This window comes from Pinus tabuliformis, chromosome 2_2 (genome assembly GCF_031772625.1).
Source record: "Pinus tabuliformis cultivar Carrire ecotype Pingquan chromosome 2_2, CPIR1, whole genome shotgun sequence".
NCBI classification, from domain to species: domain Eukaryota; kingdom Viridiplantae; phylum Streptophyta; class Pinopsida; order Pinales; family Pinaceae; genus Pinus; species Pinus tabuliformis.
In genome coordinates this window covers 899,944,995-899,968,673 of record NC_142300.1, presented here as the reverse complement: position 1 = coordinate 899,968,673, position 23,679 = coordinate 899,944,995, and the positions used below count along the sequence as shown (strand labels likewise).

The 23,679-nt window shown below is 40.3% G+C and overlaps 1 pseudogene; it reads right to left on the bottom strand.

The window, feature by feature from the left end:
- The window catches only part of LOC149195918 (CBL-interacting protein kinase 32-like), a 123,591-nt pseudogene that overhangs the window by 33,378 nt on the left and 66,534 nt on the right, over positions 1-23,679 (bottom strand).

Below are 23,679 nucleotides of genomic sequence, written 5' to 3'. Positions count from 1 at the left end.
CGGATGATGTCAGCATGACGTCATAGGTGGGGTCATGGTACGAAATGATGATGTGGCGGTCTGTGAGGGGTCCACGTGGACAGGGGACGTGGCAGTTAGCTCGGAGCGATGGCGGGTCGGGCGCTGATGTGGTGCTGACTAGGCAATGAAGTGGAGGTGATGTAAAGGCGACTTGGCGGGCGGTAAACAGAAGGCAATAAGCGATATTTTCAGACCGCTTAACGTACGGGCGCGATTTTGGCAGGAGGCCGCCCGATGCAATTAAATTGTGACACGTGTCCAGCGTCCTACGTCATCATTCTGACATTTTCGGGCGCTAAAGTACCGCCACCGGAGGCAGCCCGATATTACAGAGGACCGTCGGATGGGAGGGCCTAGATCCGACGGTCGACGGGGAGCAGACGTGATCAGACAATACGGCGGGGCCCGAAGAATAAACAAATGATATTTCTAGAAAGGCACGGCAGGAACAAAACTTAGGACAACGGCAGATTTGCAGGTTTTGCAATGTTTTTAGAACAAATGGGTTTTCATGTATTTTTTGGTGAAATGCGCTTGGGCTGTTAAATCAACCAGATGTTCATTTAATCCCGAAATAGACCATTTAGCACGCTTTTGCCTTAGCGCTAAACTTCTTTGTGCTCCGACCCTTTGGGACTTAAGGCTATATTGCCTAGGGGGGAATATACATATTTTTGGGTTTTTTATCCTTTTGAAAGCAATATATTAATAGGGAAAAGGGGAACATAGGGAGTTAAGTAATGATAGAGTTAGTAGTTAGTATCGGATGGGAGATATGGAAGAGAGGAAGCAAACACTAAGTTTTTTTGGGAACAAACTTAGTTATGAGAGTAGATCAAAATGAAAAGATTTTTACACAAGAAATGTGGCTCTTCTATATAACAAGAATCAACAAATAAGTTTGATTTCTGTCATGAACCAAGGTGATAGTGGGATGTTAGAAAGAAGTTTGACAGGGAATGATTGGGAAGTTAGACATGCTTCACTTTGTTGCTACAAAATTGCTGAATAGGAAGATCTGCACTGGCCACCATGTGTTTCCTTTGCTTAGGCCAGTGATATGAAAGAAATCATGCTTCTACAATCTCATCTACCTACCCATTCTATTGCCTAGCATTTTTTGTTACTTCAAGGAGGGTGCACTTAGACTGGAAAACCCTCAATTGCTCTCTTTCTTTTTCTTTTTGCATTTTCTTTTGATTTTCTATCTAGGGCTAGCCTTATTACTTCCAACGCCCCAGATTAAGCAGTTGGGAACCTTCATTCTCTACCTAACTACTAATCTGCCAAGATTGAACAGTTTGGACAGATTTCTTTCTCTAATCTACAACAAAAATTGAAATATGGCATGACCCAGTTTAGACTGTTGGATCACCCATTTAGAAGTAGGACAGTATCAAACAACTGTAGATAGGTGTTTTCCACAAAAATATGAGATCTTTGCATCACCAAAGTAGAGCATATTTGGCACTTCCCCTGCCAATCATGAAAAATGAAACCTATTGGTATAGGTAGCTAACACTTTCATTAGAAAATATTATTGATGCTTGGGTGGTAGATTTAGGGGCCTCATTCCATGCCACACCTGATAAGAAACATTTTCATGATTATGTTCAAGGATATTTTGGACAAGTTCAATTTGGTGATGATAAACCCTATAAAATCGTTGGAATGGGTACAGTTTTCATAAACAACAGAATGGAAATCAATGGCTATTGATGGAGGTAAGGCATGTTCTAGATCTGAAGAAAAATCTGATTTCAACAAGGCAGTTTGGAGGTGAAGGTTGTGTAACTACTTCCACAAATTGAACCTAGAAGGTCACTAAAGGATCCCTGGTAATAGCGAAAGGAGGAAAGGTTGGTACATTGTATTTATGCAATGGTATTTCTATTTTTGTTAGTGCTTTAACCTCTACAGGAGAAGATACGAGATTGTGGCATCATAGGCTCAAGCACATGAGTGAGAAGGGGATGCAGATTCTTCACTCAAGAAATTTATTGCCAGGTTTGAAGCATGTCGGTTTAAAATTCTGTGAGAATTGTGTTTATGGAAAGTAGAAGAGAGTCAGATTCCTTAGAGTTGGGAAAGAAAACAAGATTGAAAATTTAGAGCTTGTGCATACAGATGTATGGGGACCTGCTCAGGTATCATCTCTTGGTGGCTCTCGTTATTATGTTACTTTTATTGATGATGCAACCAGAAAAACATGGATTTATTGTATTTGAAATAAATCTGATGTATTTGATACATTCAAGAAATGGAAAGCTTTGGTTGAAAATGAGACAGGAAAAAGGTTGAAGTGTCTCAGATCAGACAATGGAGGTGAATATCATAGCAAAGAGTTTGATAGGTACTGTTCTAAGAATGGAATTCGTAGAGAGAAGACAGTTCCAGGAACACCACAAGAAAATGGTGTGTCAGAAAGGATGAAGAGGACAATCATGGAGTGTGAAAGGTGCATGAGATTGCATGCGAGATTGCCTTTACAATTTTGGGTAGTTGTTGTAGATATTGTTGTTTATCTAATAAACAAAGGGCCTTCAAGTTCCTTGGATGGTGGTATTCCAAAGGAGGCATGGACAGGTAAAAAGGTAAACTACTCTATTTTTAAAGACTTTTCGTTGTGAAGCCTTTGTCCACATTAATAAATAAAATAGAACAAAGCTCGAGGCAAAATCAAAGAAATGTACCTTTATTGGATATGGTGTTAATGGTTTTGGTTATCACTTTTATGATTATGAAATACACAAAATAATTAGGAGTAGATATGTCATATTCAATGAAAAGGTTTTGTATAAGGATCAACTGCAGCATAAGAAACATGAAAAAGAAAATAGAGAATACACAGTGCTTGACAATATCACAGGAAAAGTGATGGTGCCTGAAAATCATAATGATCAACAGCTAGAACAACAACTACAACAGCAACAAGCACCTCAAACACCTGAAAGTGGTGTTAGAAGATTTACTAGGATAAGTAGATCGCCTGAACGATACTCTCCTTCATTATATTATGTATTATTGACTAATTCTAGTGAACCAGAATGTTATGAAGAAGTAGTGCAGGTAGAAACTAGGAAGAAGTGGGAGCAAGCCATGAAAGAAGAGATGGACTCCTTAGCACATAACCAGAATTGGGACTTAGTCAGGTTGCCTATAGGTAAAACTACATTGCAGAATAAATGGGTTTACAAGTTGAAGGAAGAAGATGGAGGTAGAAAAAGGTACAAAGTTAGACTTGTGGTGAAGGGGTTTGCACAGAAGAAAGGTATTGATTTTGATGAAATATTTTATCCTATTGTTAAAATGAATTCAATCATAAATATTTTAAGTCTAGTAGTAGTTGAAGATTTGCATCTTGAGCAGTTAGATGTAAAGACAACCTTTCTCCATGGGGATTTGGAGGAAGAGATATATATGTAGCAGCCACAAGAATATGAGGTAAAAGGGAAGGAGAAACTAGTGTGCAGGTTGAAGAAGAGTTTGTATGGTTTAAAACAGGCTCCAAGGCAGTGGTATCTAAAATTTGACAGGTTTATGTTTGAACAAGGTTATAATAGATGTCACTCTGATCATTGTGTTTATCTCCAAAGGCAAAATTATGGCAGCTACATTATATTGTTATTATATGTAGATGACATGCTTGTTGCAAGTTCTAACATGCAGGAAATAAATGTGCTCAAAAGGAAATTAGCAAACTCATTTGCAATGAAAGATTTGGGTGCTGCAAAACAAATCCTTGGTATGAGAATAACTAAAGACAGGGAGAACCGTAAATTAACATTGTCTCAAAGTGAGTACATAGAAAAGGTGTTGAAAAGGTTTAATATGCAGAATGAAAAACCAGTTAGTATACCTTTGGCTAGCCATTTCAAATTAAGGAGGCATGTCCCAAGACTCAGGAACAAATGGCTCATATGTCTAAAGTTCCATATGCATCAGCAGTTGGAAGCTTAATGTATGCAATGGTCTACACAGGCCTGATATTTCACATGCAGTGGGAGTTGTAAGTAGGCACATGACTAGTCCAAGAAAATAACATTAGATGGCAGTGAAGTGGATTCTCAGGTTTTTGAGAGGTACCACAAATCAAGAATTATGCTTTGGTGGTTCAAACATTGCTCTATAGGGATATGTTGATGCAGATATGGCAGGTGACAGAAATAACAGGAGGAGCACTACAAGATATGTATTTACTGTAGGTGGAACAGTTGTCAGTTGGGTTTCAAAAATCAAAAGTGTTGTTGCACTTTCAACAACATAAGTAGAGTGTGTTGCTGCTACAGAGTCTAGTAAAGAAATGATTTGGTTACAAAGGTTTCTGGATGAATTGGGTAAGAAGCAAGAGTTGGGCAGGTTATACAGTGACAGCCAGAGTGCTAGACATCTTTCAAAGAACTCTGCATTTCATTCCAAGACTAAACATTTACAACTCAAGTACCATTTCATACGGTCAACATTGGAATATGAATAGTTGAAGCTGGAAAAGATACACACTAGCCAGAATCCTGCAGATATACTAACAAAAGTTGTAACCATGGAGAAACTAAGAATCTGCTCAGTTTCAATTCATCTTCAAGTATGATGAAGAAGATGAGAAACAACTAGGTCCAAAGTGGAGTCATTCTCTAGCAAATGAAGTAGCGGTGGAGTTGCTATAATCAGTATCTAAGTGGGAGATTGTTGGGTGTGGAGCCTGATTATCTTATGTATTCAAAGGTTTCAACTGGATGTATACCCCAGGAAGATTGTACACACCTCCATGCGGGGGGGGTGGTGTGGGGGGGACTTGTCCCCCTTACGGGGGTCTGGGGGAGGCTAATCCCCCCCCCAGCTGGGGGGTTCGAGGGCAAGCCGTCCCCCGGAGGGGGTTTAGGGGTAGCACCCCGAAGCTAAAAATAGATGTAAAATTGCCTTGTAAAAGTCTAGTAATTTCTAGTCAATCTGGGTCATTCATTAAGCGGATGATCTGATGGTAGAAGTTATGTTTAGTTTAGGGTTTTTGCCCTAGAAGGCAACCCATCACTATATATGAGGGAATTGTATTGCATCTATGTAGATCTGTATTCTGAGTGAGGAAGAGAGAGGAGATTGAGAGTGAAGAGGGAATTACAATGGATATTTTGTAGGTTGTATTTCTTCAGTTTGCTGGATATTATAAAAAGAAGGAATGGTTGTTTCTCTGTGGACGTAGCCCCAACTGGGTGAACCATGTATATCTGTGTCTCTCTTATTTTATGTGTTTTCTGTGTTTATATTTCTGCAATATTTTATGCATTCCATTGCTCTGTAATATATATTTTTCTAACAGTTGTTATGTCACCAAGTGAGGGAACTTCTCAGTTTAAGCTAAGTCCCAGTCTTCCAATTTCAATAGCGGAACCCGCCCCAAGCACGGTCCTTTAAAGACAATCTCGTCCCACATCATAGGAATGTGCAAGGCGACCTTGCTTTCGGCAATGTCCTTTGGTACCTTGGTCTTGCCCTTGCATGGAGGTATGTATTCGAGCAACTTAGTAATAGGGTCAGAACCCTCGACTTCAACATCCTCCACTTCCACCCCCATATCCTCATCATCCATTAGGATGTCCTCAATCTCTTCCTCCTCTAGTTCCAAGTTAATAGTTTTTCCCTTTTCCTGTGTGGTGGGCTTGTCTTTTTGTGGGTTTATTTTAGGTGACACACACACCGATGTCACAGTCTACTTGCCTTTCTTATCCTTCACACTCTACTTGGTCAGGGTAGGCTTTGGTATAGGCATCCATGGTGACTTTGGGACTTCAACTAGTACCTCTGCAACCTCTCGAGCAGCTCCCTCTACCTCCATAACAACTTCCGGCACAGCCCCCTCGGATGTCACTGCTTCAGCGTCCATAGCTTCTAATCCTGGGATGATGTCACGGATGAAATTGCGGTTAGGCTCTGGAAATTGATCAAACGCTAGGCAGTCAAGAAATTCTTTGAAAAATGCACGGTTCATGCATGTCTGAGAGCTCACCAACTCAAAGCTCAAAATGCCAAGTGCTTTTCATTGGGAAGCCACATGAAATTGATAGGTCATTTTGAATCCAAATCCAACCATTCCCCCCAAATTCGGTTCATTAATGCCAAGTTGGGGGTAGATTTTCAAGGATCTTACCCATATATTTCATCTTAAATCTCACTCGTCTACTCCATTTGGCCGTGTTCTCATCGTCAAATCATGAACATTGAATTTAATGGTCACTTTCGAGCCAACCTGTGAGGTTTTTTCCTGGGTAGCGTAGCTCTCTCTGTGTTGTTGCAAACCCCATGACATCTCCTCGTTCCATGAAATCCCCCAATCACGTAGTGTCCCAACTCGGGCAGTGTAGTTTATAGTCTAGCTACTCCTTTTAGCTGTCGGGAGTGCTAAGACTATGCTACCTTCATATAGTCACCTGGTTAGATCACTGGTGTATGGCTTCAATCAGTTGCCATTCACATTTCCTAGGATGGGATCTCCATTCAATTTAACCAACTAAACTACTCCACCGTTAGTAATCTCCTTAATGACATAGGGCCCTAGCTAGTGCATCCTGAATTTCCCTGGAAATTTATCAAACTTCCTGTCATGTAACAAAACCAGATCATTTACCTTAAAGGTGTGCAGTTTAATGTGTCGATCATGCCATGATTTTTCGCCTTGCTTTTGGACCTGTTGGTAATCCAGCCAGAAACCTTTCTTCCTCAAGCTCAACAATCTACAAGAGCCTCTCTTCCAGGGCTCCGTGATCCATCATACTTGTGAGTGCCACGATGTGTAGACTAGGCACAATGTATTCCATGGGCATCACTACTTGAACACCATATACAAGCCTAAAGGGTGTCTGTCCAGTCAATGTTTTGCACGTTTTTCAATAAGCCCATAGTACTACAGGTATGCGTAGGTCCCAATCATTTTGTTGAGTGTTTCAAACCTTGTCAGCACATTCTCCAGTACCTTATTGAATTCTTCCATCGTCCCATTAGCCTATGGGTGATAAGGCATGATTTTCTGGTGATATACCTGAAACTTCAGCCGTGAGCGTGCTGATAGTTTCATTTAGAAAGTGCATACCGCGATCACTCATCAAAATCTTTGGACACCAAAATCGCATAAGTACATACTCATAGAGAAACTTCACAGTGGTTGCGCCTATGCAGTCCTTCACAGGCTGTGCCTCTACCCATCAAGTCAAATACTTAGTCGTGGTGATGATGTACCACACACTTGTCTTCTTCCCTTGAGGATGAATGGGTCTCACAAAATCTATTGTCCATTTCTCAGAAGGTTGTAATGTCATATGTGGGTTCAGAGACAGTTCATCTCTCCGCGATGGCCTGTCAGTCCTTTGAAACACGTCGCACACCTTGCAGTAGGCTTTTGAATCCTTATGGAGGGTTGGCCACCACAACCCTATGCGTAGAATCTTCTGCGCGGTCACCCTTCCTACGTAATTCCCTCCCGTGGAACCCCCATGAGCATCTACAAGGATACTACTTCTTTCAAACTCCGATACATATCGTCGCAATACTTCATCAGACCCCATTTTGTACAGATGTTCGACAATGACATAAAAGTCTACCACGTGCACCACTAACTCCTTTTTCTATGGGGTGGTGTAGTCTTCTAGGGCAGTTCCTATCGTTAGGAAGTGTATGATGTCTTCAAAGTGACCATCTGTGATGCGCACTGCAAAGATTTGGGTGTCAGACAATCCTTCCTCCAAAGTAGTGGGTTCTTCTCCCATTTCGATACGCAATAAATGGGCTGGTCTTGCGTTCAGTCATCCAGGCTTCAAAATAACTTCAAAATCATACTCCTGGAATAATAACAACCACCTGCATATTCTCCCCCCAAAACAGGCTTATTGACCAGTTCTTTCAACACAGAATGATCTGTATACGTCTTAAAATGTCCACCCAACAAATAGTGTCTAAACTTCTAGAGCGTGTATACCACGGCTAGTCCTTCACCCTCGGTGGTGGAATAGTTCTTCTCAGCGTTGGATAACCTCCTACTTGCAAATGCTAAAGGATGGTCCAATTCTCCTTCACCAGCTTGTGTTAGTACTGCTCCCAGTGCTATACATGACGCGTCTACATTTACATGAAACTCCTTCTTCCTATTCGAGAAGGCTAAAATTGGCGTGGGTGACCATTTTTTCTTTCAGCACATCCAAGATTTTCTGACAGTCCTCATCCCAATAGAACGTGACATCCTTTATCAACAACTTCTCCATAGGCGCGGTGATCTGGGCATAGCCCTTGATAAACTTCCTATAGTACTAGGTATGTCCCAATGTTGAGCGCATCTATTTCCCACTCCTTGGCACCTCTAGGTTAATTATCATTGTGATATTTGCAGGTTCTTCCATCAAACCCTGTCTGCATACCACATGACCCAGCAGAGTCCCCAAAGGGACACAAAACAAACATTTCTTCAGATTGAGCGCAATCTGGTACCTTCGACAAGTATCTAGCATTAAGCACAAACTTTCCACATTGTGTTTTACCAACCCGAACACAGTCTAGTCCTCAGAGTACACCTCCATAAACTTATGAATGAAGTAATGACTACACATGAAAAATTCGCAGGCACATTATTTAATCTGAAAGGCATTACAGTGTACTGAGAACATCCCCATTTAGTTGCGACGATTGTCTTGATTCTATCTTCAGACGCAATTTTGATCTGATGGTACCTAGAGAACCTATCAGTGAAGGAGTACGCTTCCTGGCCACCTACATTATCCAATACCTCATCAGTGAACAGAGTCAGGAAAGGATCATGCACGCAAGCGTCATTCAACTTCCTGATATCTACGCATATCCTTATTTCATCCTTCTGCTTCTTTTCCTATACCACCATTAGGCTCACCCAATCAGATTATTCTATGGGCTCAATGATGCCTGCCGTGAGCATCTCATCTAACTCTAAGTGGACCTTCTCCTTATACTTCCGGTTGAGATGTTAAGGTCTTTGCTTGACTGCTTCGCGTCAAGTTTTAATGTGATCTTCATAATGCCCTGGTCTCCTATTATCCCCTTCAACTCCGTAAACTTGGTAGGGAACAAATCCTGGTATTCATGGAGCAATTCGGTGACCTTATCTACCATCATGTCATCCCAGTAATCTCCTATCTTTGCAAATTTAGGCTCCGCCTCCATGACAATATTTATCTATTTAGATTTCAGTAGTGTGGTTATATAAGGATTCTCGATCGGCAGTCCCTTGACCTCACAATGACCCTTGGTTTCAGGGATATCAATATTTTGGGGGTCCTTGTCTTCTTCTTCAATAGTCACGTTATATCACTCCAGTTCATGGCTTAGTTGAGTAGTCTAATCGAGTTGAATCAGATCCAAAGGATCCTGCGGTATCTTAAATATCACTACTTTAACTTCTTATAGCGCTTCGTTAATACAGTCAAAACCATCTTTGAAGCTGAACATAATTATGAACCCTTCGTGAAAAATATCCCATTCTCCTGTGCCATGGCGGAGCTCTGTCTCCAAGTACCAGTTCATCGGGATGACATCCAGGGTGTGACAAAACAAGTGCACCCATTCAGATTGGGGCTTCACTCCATAGGCCTTAGCCCATTTGGCCAAGTGTTCATTTGAATCATCCTTCCAATCATACTTGTCCATCACTCATACCTTTGGCTTCCCAAAGCATGTTCTCATCATCCTCCTATACTCATGCGAATCATCAAAACTACCCTTGTTTGTACCCCATCATCTTGCTATCGTAGTGTGCTGTGCCTAGTCCAAATCCTAGAAGTGCTAATTCTCTGGTACTTCCCTCTCAAATGCATCCAAAAACACATCCACATCATTCAAGCCATCATAAGTGGGTAGATTTGTTACCTCTGATGACACACAACGCAGCGACCGGGTCATCATGTTACAACTCATCTTAGTTACTTCATGCAGCTGATTCTGCTAGTGCTCTAATTCTTTGTCTAAGTCTGAGTGTAAGAATTCTCACAATACCATGTAATTCTTCCATCCACTATCTGATTCACCCAATTTTGGTCTCACGCTGTTATCTTATATATGAAGTTCAAATTGTCATGGCTTTCGTAATCGTGAACTAGTTCAATATAGCGCAATCCTTCCTTAGGATCTAGGGGTACTATTACGTGAAGTGATTTATTTTCAAATATCATCTTTTTCTTCTTTAGTTTGATTACCCCATTCATGCCAATAAGCTAATCAATGCCAAGGAGCGCAGGGTAGGGGTTGTTGTCATCCACAATTTATATTACTTCAAAATCAGCCAATGTGCTTGTGCCTTCAATATCTATAGTTACTCCCTCCAACCGTCCCATGAGGATGATCTTTTTTTGATTTTCCATCCTTAGCTGAATCGGAGACCACTGCAGTGTAGGTCTCCCCATCCTCTCCCAATTCTACATTGACAAAACATTTGCATTTGACCCCAGATCCAATATAACTTGATCCACTTCATATTCCCCTATCTACACGGTGAGTCTCATCTCACGTCCTATCCTTGCCTTATGCTTACCAATCTTCCATACCACACGCAGTTCACCTGGAGTGTTTCCGGCACATCTATTTATAAGTTCCTGTAACCCCTTCACAACCTTGCTATCATGTAGTAGCTTCATGCAGATCTCTAGAAAGGTCGTAAGCATAGAAGGGTCCATTTCCTTAATAGGTTTATCCTGAATTCCTGAGGTAGAGGCCTCAGCGAAACTCTCCTTTACTTCCATGAACATCTCGCGTGCGCACTCCAAATAAAATTCATCCTCCTTATTTGGATCTTTGTGAACCCACATGTTGTCTTCAGGTTGTTTCCCCTTATTGTCACCTATTGCAATTCCACTTCGGAGCACTATATTCACATTCTGATCTTCTCCGCGAGGCTCAACGCTCATTATCTACAGGTTCCAAGTCAGCTGCGGAGGTAGCACCCCTTTGTCACATATCCTTGTTATCAGTGTAGAATAGTCCTCAGTCTCATGATCAAACTGAGTACAATATTTGCACGATGGATGCGTTGGGTTAGTGCATTTGCGGGCATAGTGTCTTGGTCCTCCACAATTGTAATAGATCAGCTGTCCCCAACCTCTGCGAGTTCCTCCTTTTCCTCAGCCTCGTCTCCACCCCTAAAATCCTATCTGCGGCATCCCAGCACGCAAGTTAGGAGGCCACATTTCTTGCTGAACTCTATAGGCGGGTGTTCTATCCATCATCAATTCATAACTTCGGCAAGTGCGCTCATCATACCCTACCGACCTACAGAAGTTACATAATAGTTGTTGCGGTGTTTGTACAAACTTCTGCAACAAATGATAATTATCAGTCGTATGTTTCCATACTACTTGACACATAGCACACCACAACGCGGGCCCCAAACTTGGCCCTGCTTGGGCTTCCAGCCTCAATGGAATCAGTCCTCCTCCTGCAATATAGTTTGAAAATACCGAGCAGTGGTCTTTTTCATGCTCCTGACCTTTACATTTCAGGCACCATATCTCTTCACATGCCTCTAGCTAAATTCTTTTTTCCTGCTTCAAACTTTACATTTCTAGGTAAATATTTTACAACTGTGCATGGATCTACTAAACCCCCAGACTCAGATCTTGCATCAGTGTTTCATGCAATCTTATTGCAATCTCCAAGGCCTTTGCCTGAGTCGCAATCTTCTGTTGTGACAGCGCAAACCTTAGGTGAGGTAGGAGAAAAGCCATGAACCATTCACGGTGCTGCCCATCCATTAAATTCATGTTGGATTCATGGATTGTACAATTTATCCTCTAATCCAACTCCCAAGGTGTCTCACCTAGTTTCATCACAATTTCCTTGAACCCCAAAATTCACTGCGCTTCGGATTTAGGCCTACTAAACTCTTTATTCAACATGGTCTGGATCTCTGCCAACACAATGTTTGGGTTATCATTAGAGTACTTGATGTACCAAGTTAGCACGTGATCCTGCAAAGCACTAACCAACATCGCCTTCTTCATGTGATCATTTGCGACACCCTGATATTCCCATATAGCTTTTACGATGAACCAAAACTGGTTCGGGTCCTCATTTTCCAAGCCCTTAAACAATGGAAGCTTCACTGAATTCGCCATGTTGAACTGTGGTGGAGGTGATGGTGGTGTGGGAAAAGTTGCAGGTGACAGTGTTGAAGGTGGAGGTGGTGTAGGTAGAGGTGGTAGTCATAAGAACCCTTGTTTTATCAACTGAACTGCACTTCATGGAGAAGCCTGCACTACTCCCTCCTCGTCACTCAAATGAGGTGAAATCAGTGGGCTATATTCAGGACCCTTTATTACTTCGTTCATGTAAGTCTTCCCACTTCGCATAGCTCCAAACATCAAGGTAGATTCATAACCTTATTTTCACATAATAACATCTTAATCCAAGTATTTAAAGACTTCAAGTACTTACCTCACAGACCTTTGAAAAGCGCAGCTCCACCTCACTGTAATTGACTGAGGCATTGACCACGAATTCAGCCACAAACCCTCCTATGATATGATTGAGCCAATGATCGATAGCATGGGTGATCTTATCCTCAGAGACTTCCAGCCTCTACACTAACTCCGAGGTCCAGATAATAGGACCGTAAAGCCTCCACCTTCCTTGGCTATCCACTAGCTTCGCTATCCACTCGTATAACTCAACTGGAAAGGAACATAAAAATATCTCATGGATTTCAGTATACAGGTACCTCTCTAGCCACTGTTCCTTCATTAGCCATGGATTTATGTTCTCCTGCACCGTGAATTCGTGGATATTCCTATCCAACCATCATTCAATCTCTTTCTTAGTTGGATTCCAATGATACAACATCACATATCTCTCATGCAGATTCCTGGTCTCGGCAATGGAACCATTTCTTAGCTTTGTGGGCCTTGACCCAGGTTTAGTGTTAGTCAACCGAACAAATCCCTACACTACTAGCCCTTTCGGCATCAGCCCGCAGAGCGCAGACTAAAGTCTCCCCTGAAGTAGTATGGGGGGATGGTGGAACCAAGTTTCCACACCCTGAGATGGTTGTGATGTCGATTTATACCCCCTTCCCCTACTTTTTCATAGGTTGCTATGCCCTAGGGCTTATCGATCTACCCTCTATCCTTCCCTGTAGTACCTTCATGAAGGTGTACAATTGATCTTCACGTAGCCCTAACCAGTGGTTCAGGTACTTTCACGCTCCTATAATGATGTATTGTGTAGGTTCCCAAGTTATCTCAAGTGTTTTACTTATTCTACCAATCAGTTACAGTTATCATCATGTAAAATGATATTATTACTTGCGTTCAATTAACATATATAATCACATACATTCACGCATCAAATAAACATTGTAATATAAATCCAGGTCGTAATGTGATATAATCAGATGCATTAATAGAGACTAAGTACACAGTAATTGCATAATACTTCTCTTTATTAATATCTCCAGTTTAATATAGACTCTATCCACATTGTGCACACAACTGCGGGGGTTCGTGCACTCATCTATAGACTTCTACCCTAGGCCTCTGCACACTTAGCTGCAGAGCCTCTACCTACACTAAGAACTAAAAGCACTTAGACTTCTCCACTCTACTTTGCTACTAACTCTTAACTTCTTAGAGCTTACTTACTTAGCTCATTTTTATACAATCCCATGGTCTGCGAACCATGGATAGATCTTGTTAAACACACACATGGCGGAAAGCATATGAAAGATAAAACATGAGAGTACATTTTTTATTAACAAATGATATACATTTATAGTACATTGTGTGACCGTTGGGTTCCACATCCCAAGGTCTCTTGGACTTCCTTAGTCTATTCAGCTTCCACACTAACCCATAGAGGATTAGGTGTCCAACATCCCCCCCCCCCCCTAAATCTAAAGGGTTATGTATGAGTCCAAGAAGAGAGCTATAATACAAAACATGCAAAAGATGCATGGAAGCACTAGGCTAAATGTGCTCTCTAAAATTTTGGTATAAAGGGCAGTGGTTTAAGGATGACCACCAACACTGGAATGCTTAGTGCATTTCCTAAAACTCTTCCTAAATTGGCAAGAAGATGCAGTCTTCTGCTAGAGGAAGTGATCCTATTGTTTTGAAGAGGGAAACCTTCACCCATGAAAGGGAGGTCTCACCCCACATAAAAGGGAAAACTTCGACCTGAAAAAGGAAGTCTCAACCTGTGATGGTTTAAGGATGACCAAAAACTCTGGAATGCTTAATGCAATTCCCAGAACTCTTCCAAAACTGGAAAGAAGTTGAAGTCGTCTGCTAGAGGAAGTGTCCCCAATTCTATTTCTGCAACTCTTCCGAAACTGGCAAGAAGTTGAAGTCTTCTACTAGAGGAAGTGTTCTGAATTACCAACTAAAGGCATGCTCAAGGGCATATTTGTCTCTGGCTACCACTCTGAAACTAGTGTGATAGGTTGTGGCTCAGGCTCACTTGATGTGGCTTTGAAGCCTATAGATGACCATAATATCCCCCCAATCAGATACAAGGTGAGATGATGGAGAAAACTCAACTGCAAGATTGTTCAATACTCTTGAATAAGTTCTGACATGTGACTGAAATATCTTCTTGGTTGTTGATGCCCATTGCCAAGAAGTGATCCATCCAAGATGAATCTTTGTTCTTGTAGGAGGTTCTTTACTGAAGCATCTGTTTGAAGAATGACTAGTTTTATGACAGTGCTTACATGGATGAAGATCAAAACAATGATATTTCAGATGGCCAACTCGGTCATAGTGTTGGCATTTCAAAATTTGTTGTGGTTGCTGTGGAAGAGAACCAGAATCTAAAACAGTTGAAGGTGAACTGTCATGAGGAGCATGTGAAGATGAACCGTCGTGAAAAAATCTAGCATTTTGAAATTGAATGGGCTTTGAGTAGTCTGGAATGTGAAAGGAAACGTCCTTGTCATATCCAAGACTAGTTCTATTCTTGTTGTGGACAAGCTCTTCCCAAGGTCTGATGATGGGCTTGGGAAGTGCAAACTAAATTTTTGCATCTGTGTGTACAACTGTTGTTTTATTTGGCACTAGATCTGAATGAACTTCAACAATATTGACTTGCTGTTTATGGGAGTCGGTTTCATTGCTTTGAATAGAAACAGGTTTAGAATGACGAGTCCATTGTTGTAATTTTGCTTGCTATAGCTGAGATTCAACCTTCAAAAATTCAATCTTCTCTTGTGCATTTTGTAGACAAGTACGAATATTAGAGAGACCATTTTAGAAAATTTTTACCATGTCATGAACAATGGAACAAATGAGGCTATTCAACAACTCTAATGCATCATCAATTTTAGCCATTTTTCTCAACAAATCAAACTTACACTTCAAACACTGATCACAACTATGAACCAAGAATCAACACCCACTCACAATACAATATCATTACAATTGGATTATACAACAGCTTGCAATTGTCTTCTTAAGCATACATATCTTTGTGAAGAAGAATATGCAACAACAATCCCAGCTAATATATAAATTATAGAAACCTCAATTAATATATTGGTGACACCGTGTTGCTTCTTCAAAGTGCTCCTCTTTTTGCGCTAAAGGGACCCCTCTAACTGGCTGTTATTAATTAGGGACAGCTATAGCCTGTAAGTGCCCCCTTCCTTTTTAAAACCTCTGCAATGAATCGTGGTTATTTCTTAGAGAATTGCACCCTCTAAGCCAAGGAGAATCTTCACACACTTAATTATTCTTCTCAGGCTTTCATTCAGCAATTTTTGTGGACTATACACCCTCAATTTAGCCTCCAATAGCCCTTTCCACAATGTAATTTGACCCTTATTTCACCGCAAGAATTTCAGACACCAATAGAAGGAGAAGTGTGCCCCAATATCTTTGGAACTTCACTCTTCAAATCTTCAATTACAAATTTATCTCATGGAACAATTATTTGTGGAAAAGTCATGAGATTAGCACCTCAGTGAGTTGCAAATTCTCACAAATCTAAATCTATGCCATTTTTTTTTCTTCCACGACAATGCACCCAATGGCTGAGCCTAGATGACCCCGCTCTAATCCAACTAATCAATTTCAAGGATGCATTTGTGTTCTGGATCGAATATCATCACTGTCCTCATCAAAATCTATATTTTACTGCATTGATGACTTAACTCGCAGCGGTCTACTGGCTGTGCATGCCTCAGAAAGGAAGAGCATTAACTACAACATTCATATGACTATCGAGCGGTAATAAAGAGTATTAAATAGCCAACGTTATATGGAGAGTGTTATGACAACAACAGTTATGAAATAAGTGGTAATACAAAAACTGTGTATTAACCGGACAATGGTGGTAGCCAATGGTGAGTGCCCATATGTATATCCTCTGCTCCTGAACCTTGCAAGAGCACACAGACCATTGAAAGAGAAACTGGATAAAGTAAATCTAATTTTCTGAAATATTGCCAAAGGTAAACGTACTCATGCTTTAAATGACGATATTGCATACATTCTTAGCATCATCAGATTACAAATTCCTTGGAACAGTTTCTTATTACGAGACATATTTGATGTCCAAGAAAATCCCCTAAATATCAGAATCCATTGTAGGAAAATTAGTTATATTTTACAAAGTTCATGTCCATTCACATATGAATTCCAGTCAAGCAACCTTTCTCTTTAACTGCTCTGTGGATGTACTTGTCATCCTCTTAAACACAATTGCTTGTCCTAGACATTATATTTCATTTCCTTAAATAGGCACATGCTAACCAAATTTATGTCCCTTCAACCAAGCTTGCATCATATATGTTGGCGGTTTGTGAGACGTGGATGTTGTGCATCTTTCGATTCTAATCAGATTGATCTATAACACATGACGTGAATCATTTCTGCACTACTCCAGAAATGTGTTGTGAATGGTTTTGAGAAAATGATGTATAATGGCATTACAGATTGATAGTAAAATTCCACTAAACTTTAATGGTTAAGATGACGAGAGGATAGATAACTTTGCAACATTTTCCTTGATTAACTTTAAATGTCACACACTATGAAAAATTAGTTTGTCTGCAGTGTAAATGCCTGGATACACCATACACTCTATTGACAGAAAACTTCAAGTACCTCAGAAAAAAATGGAAAGATACGCATGTTGCAATCCTTTGCTGATATTATTATTACATGAAATTGCAGATACACATCCATCGATTGTCGTAGCCAGGATTTCCTTATCCATGCCCTCCGTGGCCACCCGGATCACCGTGCCCTTCGGGTCCTCCGAGGTCTCAATCCACATAGAGTCCACCCGCTGAGTTTGATAGTCTTTTATATTTCGAGGGAGTCTGAGGTCATCACTGAAATAAGAGCAATGTGAAACTGTGGTAGCAATGTGAAACCCTTTGTCACGACATGTCTAGTTTCCACTTTGCCTCCTCTATTGTTTGTAGAGAAATACATCTAAAATCTATGGATCTGAATCCAAAATCAGGAAGAAATAACTAAACAATGGATAGTGCTTCAGAGATCTCCAAAGAAAATTCCTTGTAAACAGAATAGACAAAGAAAGTGATAACGCTTTCACAGATTTTTTTGTTGTTGAAAATATTCAACACATAGTTAAAGGCATATGCACTTATGCAACAAGTAATTGATGTATAGAGAGCAGTGATAGGAGCAGCGTTTTGTATGTGTTTAGGCCAGTGGAAGCGTTAGAGCTGCCAGGCTAGCCAGTCTGCATAGGATTCAGAATACCATAGGCAGAATAGGGAGTTACAAAGCAAAGGGAGCCAAAAATGGCGCTGGAGAAATGACAGAGGTTGCAGCTAGAATTTAGATGAGAAAATATTCATGAAATGTAGAAGTGATGGCAGAAATGAATTTCACAAAAAGGCCATAAAACAATGGCTCAAAGTAATTATGGAGGGAAAGAACACACCTGCTCTGATACCATGTTAAACACACGCATGGCAGAAAGCATATGAAAGATAAACATGAGAGTACATTTTTTATTAAAAAATGATATACATTTATAGTACATGTGTAACCATTGGGTTCCACATCATGAGGTCTCTTGGACTTCCTTAGTCTATTCGGCTTCCACACTAACCCATAGAGGATTAGGTGTCCAACAGATCTTTACAGCTGACTTGACACTTTACAAAATAAGCGCAGAAAATCCTTTATGACCCTTAACATCTTCGTGCTCCTCGACCACAAAATACAGAGACTTTACAACTTTATTACAAAATTTTCCCAAAACATGGGATTTTAGCCTCAAAACTACTCTTGGGGGAACCCGTTCTCAACAACAAGGTACTCTTCAATCATATCTATTCTAGCACTGTCAGCATAGATGGGATGTAAGATACGTTAGATGGATGTGAAGACAACATTCTTCAATGATATGATTGAGGAAGAGGTGTATATTGAACAGTCAGAAGGATTTAAGACCTTCAATAGAGAGTTGCATGTGTGCAGACTCAAGCGAGTGTTGTATGGACTAAAAAAGTGTCCCATGATTGGTACACCAGAATTGACATCTATTTCATTGGGTTAGGATTCACCAAACGTGAATCAGATGCAAACCTTTACCATATTGTGGTTGAAGGTAAATTCTTGATTATGCCTCAGTGTGTTGTTGGTTCAACCATATCTAAGAAGACCATGCGCATGTTAGCAGATGAGTTGGATGAAGGGGCTGAACCAATGCACCGGTTGCAATGGAGGCAAGAGTTCGCTTCAGCAAGATGTCACCATGGGGTGCATGCACACTATCACGGACGACCAAGCTTGGCATTAGCTCACCACCTTCACCATCACAATCATGTCAAAGAGTTGATCTCATCACACCAGACCAAGTGTCAGTGATGTCTTGCAAGGCTTGCTTAAGCCATGTTGTTTCACATGAGTATATGTGCATTGTAATGTTGATTCATGTCAAGTGTAAGTCAAGGGTCAATGGTTGGATGTAACAGTCATAGCATAGATGAAGATTCATGAGGGTAGTTGAACTATCACAAAGGGGAATGTCAAGGGTCACCCCACCCTTTGCTATAAATAGTCCCTCATAACTCATTGTATAGGCTTTTGTTCAGTCAAGGTTCTACTAAGACTATCTTGAAGAAGGCCTGGATAGTATTGTAACACACCTTGGCTTCTCCACTGCACAGAGCTAGTACATCTCTTTGGAGGTGCAAGTAGATTTGGCTGTAATGTTCCACTATTGGGGCTAGAAGGTTTACATGGATGTATTGTACGATTGAGATTTACACTTCTTTATATAATAAGAGCCAACACATTTTTGTGCATATGTTGTTATTGTAGTTGGACTACTCTAGTTTCCTTAATGATATATTTTGTTTAACTTACATACTTGTGTATGAACTAATTCACATGCAATTATATGAATCTTGTTGTTAATTTGTTGTATATGTTGTTAATGTTGTCGCCTTCCATGTCAATTACTCTATGGGACATCAGATAGACCTTTCACATGAACCTTGTTGTAATAATTGACGCACTCGTCTTGGATTGATCCATAAGTGTTGTACATGCTATCTTACCTTGTATGATGTGACTACCGCATCCAAGTGGAATACTCCACTGGAAGCTGTGCATGTCCTTTTGTGTTGTGTGTTCCTAGCCGAGTTGGGACTGATCCCTTTCAACCTGGAATTCACTTTCCCCATCTTCTCCCTTCGAAATATTAGAAACTCTCATACACCTTCCTTGACTCACTACATCAGTCACACCCTTTCTACTGACAGAGTTATCTTACCTTCCTCTGTGCGACATCGCAGTCAAGGCATTACCTTACGACCCACTGCTAAGACTCCTACACCAAATGGTCTGAGGTCTAATTGGGACTTCTTACTGGGGAGATCCCCTTAACATGTTGGCGGGTCCAGCACTGTCAACAGTCCTCCAGGGGTGTAATATTCCCTTAAGGAGCTGAAAGTCATGGAAATGGCATTATCCACTGACTTATTCTTTGGTATTGGACCACTTCCCAAACACTTTTTCTGACTATGGAATCATATTCCTCTACAATGGCATCAACCCACATTGTTTCTTCACTTATTCCTTGAATGAGGATGGTTCTATTTAAACTAGCCCACTCACGAGAGCCATGTACCTAGTGTACCGATCTGGTGACCTCCTCTTCCTGCGTTGTGATGTGGGTGCTCCCACATTCTCTCTAGCATCATGGAATACTCTATCAGCTTCCCTGGTGTGCTTCCTTCCTTCTTTGGATGTCTCTGCATCAGTGGGTGCCTCCACTTTGTGCTCCTCTTCTTGTGGCTACTCACTAACATCCTGAGGTGATTCCTTTGGAGCCAAAAGCTCCTTATCTGCATGAAGTTGAATCTCCCTCTCAAGGAAACATCTCATGGCCTTCTCTTCATAGAAATTCACATCTCTATAGACAACTATCATCCTATGAGATGGAAGGTACACTCGATAGTTTTGAGGTGTATTAGTGTACCCCACAAATATTCCCAACGCTAATTTCGGATCTATATGTTTCCTTACATCATTGGAAACATGACAGTAAACTGTTGAACCAAATATTCTGAAGTGTGACACAACTAGTTTCTTCCCTAAAAAAACTTCTTCTAGTGTACTCATCTCGAGAATCTGATGAGGACTCCTTTTCTGCACATATACCATTTTGTTGCATGCTTCAACCCACAAGTGCAACAGTAGACCTTGGTCATGCAACATCACCCATGCAACTCCCACAATACTTTTATTCTTCCTCTAAACCACCCCATTTTTTTATGGGTTATGGGGTGCTATTAACTCTCGTCAAATGCATTCTTTTTCAAATAGGTTCTTGAATTCATTTGACACATATTCTCCACCATTACTGCTTAGATCCTTCACTTTCCTACCAATGCATTTATCAACAAGTTCTTCAAATTCACAAAAATTGGAGAATGTATGGTCTTTCTTATGCATGAAGAAAATACAACACTTATGTGAGAAATCATCTACCAATATAACATAATACCTGTGCTTGTTCATGGAGGCTATCAAGAACAGTCCACACACATCTGAGTGAACTCTTTCAAGGAATTCTTGCGCTCTACCTTCCTTTTCATGAATGGTGGCTTTGTTATAATTCCCTACTGTACACCCTTTGCATGTATCTCATTGCTCTATTGCACCCTTGGGAAGTCTTGTAGAAATATGGTACATGATCTTCAAATCTCCATAGTGCAAAGGCCAAGTATCATATGTCATAATTCATTGATGTCTCGTCTCTACACCTTCTCTACTTTCGTGCTCAATGCAACACAATATTCTACACTCAATTTTTAGAGGTTCTTCTCTTGAACCCTAATCTGCTTCACTTGTCCCGTGGTGATGTGTCTAAGGAAATCCTTTCCTTTGCTAAATATCAAATCCTAACCATGGTCTTCCAACATAGAATCTGAAACTAAATTCTTCTTCAAACCTAGAACATGCATGACATATTTTAGTGTGAAAGGGGAGCGAGAATCCCTCTGAAAAGTAACCATAGCGATACTCATCACATTATACCTTCCATCATCTCCCATCTCGATGTCCATCTGGAGGTCCTTATCCTCCAAGTCACTGAAAAATTCTTTGTTTCTCATCATATGCAATGATGCTCCACTATCCAAATACCACACACTACCCATCATCGATGTCACCATGCATGAAAAGAGGGTGAAATCCAACTCGAATTATGAAGATAGAGATTCACCTGCCACTCCTCTTAAGGGATTCTTGTCGACCTTATTTTTTGGACACTTTGTGGCATAGTGTCCCAACTCATGACAGCGAAAGCACTTGATTTTCAAAAAGTATTTCTTCTTTCTTGCCTGACCATATTTCGCTTTGGATTGGGATTTCTTCTCTTTCCCTTTCTTTTCCTTTCCATCCAAGGTAGAGTTCTCCTCATCCTCAACCTTGGATGAGGTCTCATCTTTGGTGTTCTACCTGAACTCTTCCTCTACCAAATTTTACCATAATCTGTCCCAATTTGGTAGCTTCTCCCTCCCATTGACCGAATCCTAGTAGTTGTGCCAGCTCTTGGGAAGGCCTAGAAGTGTTAGGCTTACTAGATTATCTTCTATAACCATAATACCAACACTCCCAAGTTCATCATGTCATTGTGTGAACTGGCTCAAGTACTATGGTATTGTGTTTCCCTTCTTCATTTTGATATCCTGAAGCTTATCTTTGAGGGCCAACTTCATGTGGTCACCACTGTTCTGGAACAAATATGTCAATTCCTACCACATTGCATATGGAATTTCTTTCCTATGGATATTAGAGACAATATGGTCTCATACTCCCTCCAATATGATCTTCCTCGCCTTAGCTACACTCTTCTGTCAATCTATTAGATTTTGAGCATCAACTCATGTTTGCCTCTAGACACTATTATCAATACATTCCTTCTGCCCATTGTCTTCCATGACTTCTTTCATGCGATCCTTCCAAGCAATATAATTTGAGCTACTATTAAGGGCATACTTGAGCCTTAAACCATATAATGCCATCCTGTTATATAATATATTTGAAAACTTGTTCCTACTGCAAAGAACAATTCGAACTCTCTTCCCTATTGCCAATCAAGATTTGATACCATGTAGAAATTAACTGTAGATTCAAAACTACTCATGTGATGTTATAAAACACAAGATTCAAATCTACTCTACTCATTTGCGAAAATAAATTCACGATTGAGAAGAAATATCAAAAACATGTGAAATTAATTAACACACATACACGAGGATATATCTAGGGGAAAGCAACTACTCAAAACCCCTTCCTATCTATATTGCATTAGTCAAAAAATAGAGAAGACATACAATGCTTTCTCAATCCTGAGCAACCTCTATGCTAGTACAATCTATCTCACTACTTCATAAGCTTCCTCTGTTCAATAATTAAATAAATTTATTCTTTTTCAAATCCCTATTTCCTTGGATTGTTTCCTTTGGAATTATCCCCTATTATTTAGGGAAATTCCTCATCCATAACTGCACAATCCCTATATGCCCTTCATCGACTATATGCACCACTTGTACATCTTGGATAATTATACAACTAATAGTACACTTCCCTTGAACTACAATCTTAAATGGGTAACTCATATTTCATGGATGCATTAGTTATGGCTGATTTATTAGTTAACTAGTTGAACACTAAAGTTGTACCCCACTGCTAGACCTCCTACTAGTTCGTCCAACAGTTAGAACTAGTTTCACTGACTTCAACTCAATTTAACTGAATTAAATTTTTACAACTGAAACTAACTCAACCTAGGCTCCTAAACTTTAGGAATCACTTTACACAACTAAATTTATTCCCTCAACTTGAATTAACTGGGCCAACTAAGTGAAACTAACTTAATTATCTCATTCAATTTATCCTGTGATGTGGAATTACAAATTTCTCCTAATTTAATTCAAGGGAAAATTAAACCAAGATTTTCTTGTTGAATTTTTAACAAATCCAGTGATAAATCTGGTACTAAAAAGGGAGCTAACCAAGTCACTAATTTAGGCACTAAAAGATGAGATAAATACGGTACTATTACTAGCACTATTTCTCACGCAATTTCTCGCACAATTTCTGGATAGTCCTTTGAAGAAAAAATGGGAGCAAAAGAAGGGAACTAATCATATGGATTTGTTGTAGTGAA